The sequence below is a fragment of the Clupea harengus genome, chromosome 5 (genome assembly GCF_900700415.2).
Source record: "Clupea harengus chromosome 5, Ch_v2.0.2, whole genome shotgun sequence".
Classification (NCBI taxonomy): domain Eukaryota; kingdom Metazoa; phylum Chordata; class Actinopteri; order Clupeiformes; family Clupeidae; genus Clupea; species Clupea harengus.
This window is the reverse complement of record NC_045156.1, coordinates 16,332,145-16,334,644: the sequence shown is the minus strand read 5'-3', so window position 1 is coordinate 16,334,644 and position 2,500 is coordinate 16,332,145.

The window sequence follows — 2,500 nt, the reverse complement described above, 5'->3', positions numbered from 1 at the left end:
CAATTCTGATTCTGACTCTGACTCTGATTCTGATTGATTGATTGATTGATTGATTGATTGGTTGATTGATTGATTGGTTGGTTGATTGGTTGATTGATTGGTTGATTGGTTGATTGTGCTCACAAGTCACAAGTCTTTTATTGTCAGATGCACAGAATGACACAGGGCACCGCACAACAACCTACCATAGCATAGCATAACATAATATAACATAACATAACATGACATACACTCTGTACAAGTACTCTGAACATAATTTACATGTAATAACATATAATTAAATATACAAGATAAATATACAATACAAAATGCTAAAACATATAACAACCTATACATATAATACTAACATATATACATATAACATATAATACACATATAATAAACATATAATAAACTATGCTAACCTATTAAACCTATACTACCCTACAGACAAATGGGAGTAGCAGGTAGTGCAATAATTCTGATAAATATTACTGCTAGTGCAAACAGTAAGTGGAAGTGACAGTATGTAAGTGTAGTACAAGCAGTAATTTGAAAGTGACAGTGTATGTAAAGTGACGAGTGCAAAAGTGTCGATAGTGTGTCAATGTCCATTTAGCAGCCCGATGGCCCTTGGGAAGAAACTGTTCTCCAGTCTGCGTGTGCGAGAGCGGATGCTACGGTACCTGTGCTGTGGCTCTCTCATATCAATAACCAGGTATTGTCTCCTCTCCATGTAGGCACTGTCTCCTCACCCACCAATCAGGTGTACTGCCTACTCTGCTCTGGCCAATCAGGTATACTACTCTGCTCTGGCCAATCAGGTATACTACTCTGCTCTGGCCAATCAGGTATACTACTCTGCTCTAGCCAATCAGGTATACTACTCTGCTCTGGCCAATCAGGTGTACTGCTTACTCTGCTCTGGCCAATCAGGTGTACTGCCTACTCTGCTCTGGCCAATCAGGTATACTACTCTGCTCTAGCCAATCAGGTATACTACTCTGCTCTGGCTAATCAGGTATACTACTCTGCTCTGGTCAATCAGGTGTACTGCCTACTCTGCTCTGGCCAATCAGGTATACTACTCTGCTCTGGCCAATCAGGTATACTACTCTGCTCTGGCCAATCAGGTATACTACTCTGCTTTGGTCATGCATTTCCTTTCATGGCTCTTTGCTGCCCCCCTCTGGTGGCCCCTGTACTGCAGCAAAGCTCAAGGCAAATACACGCACACTCACACACACTTACACACACTCATACACGCACACTCTCTCAATTGCATCGGCCACATCTCTTCCCAGCCTGAATTCCCGTGAAGGAACAGTAAAACTGATTTATGTATGTATGGAGCAGATTGAAGGAACAGTAAAACTGATATGTATGGAGTAGATTTTAATGAGCCAAGTGATTTGTCCATCTTAGATTCATGCTTTCAATGGCCTTTCGTTATCTATGCCTGCCCCTGTAGAACCCTTTAACACATCATCACAGCGGGACCTGGGACCTACGTTTGACACGTCACACAGGGCGTGTTTGGAGCTGCACAAATAGTTCTGCGCAATCTGATTGGTTTAAACACATTCTTAAACCTCTGAGTTTTAACCTGGTGCGTGTATCTCTACCCCTTGCTGACAACGTTGCATTGCAACAAATCATTATTGTCGAATGAACATTTCAGAGTAATAGTCAGAGGTTCTTGCTTTGTAGAAATATTGTATAAAAGCCATAGAACGTTCAAATGTAAATGGTAATAAATAATATAACTGCTTGATCTACTTGTGTCATGTTATGTCAACTGGCCTGAGTAAGGCACATGTGTTTGCACAGTCACTGCCCTGTAGCCCAGCTTGGACACTTAGAGACATGGTGTGGCAATGCTCTGGGTTAGGATCAGATATGTGGCAATGCTATGGGTTAGATATGTGGCAATGCTCTGGGTTAGGGTTAGATATGACCCACAGGACATGAAACACCTCACTCTCGTTTTGGTGAGAGCTCGTGGGTGTGGATTTTATGTAGGTTAAATGGTGACACTTTCTGTTTAGTAAGCCATGCAACTTTATAATGGTTACTCATAGGCTTGCAGGAATAGGGACTGTTTTGGAGACCTGTGTGCAGAGTATTCTTCATACCTTTAACATTTCTCGAAATGTTTTCTTTATATCGTAAGCCATTGTAATGTCGCCTTTTTAGAACACTTTAGCTGGTATTTTTCTCAACTGCGTAATACAGAGTGTATGACCTTTATCTTGATAGCGTGGTGACAGCGGCCATAATGGTAGGCTGGTCCTGGCCATAAACATATACACATAGACTCCGCATTGACCTTTGGATCGTACGTCAACGTCGCCGCCATATTCGAGAGGTGAAGACTGACCTGTAAACTAACGGAAGCAAACGGTGGAGCTACGTTTTTTTTTGATAAAAAGCATTACTGCGTTTACATTTCGCAACCGATTTCAACTGAGACATTTTTATCCAGAAAAACTGCAGTTCCACTGTTTACTTGCGTTTGTTT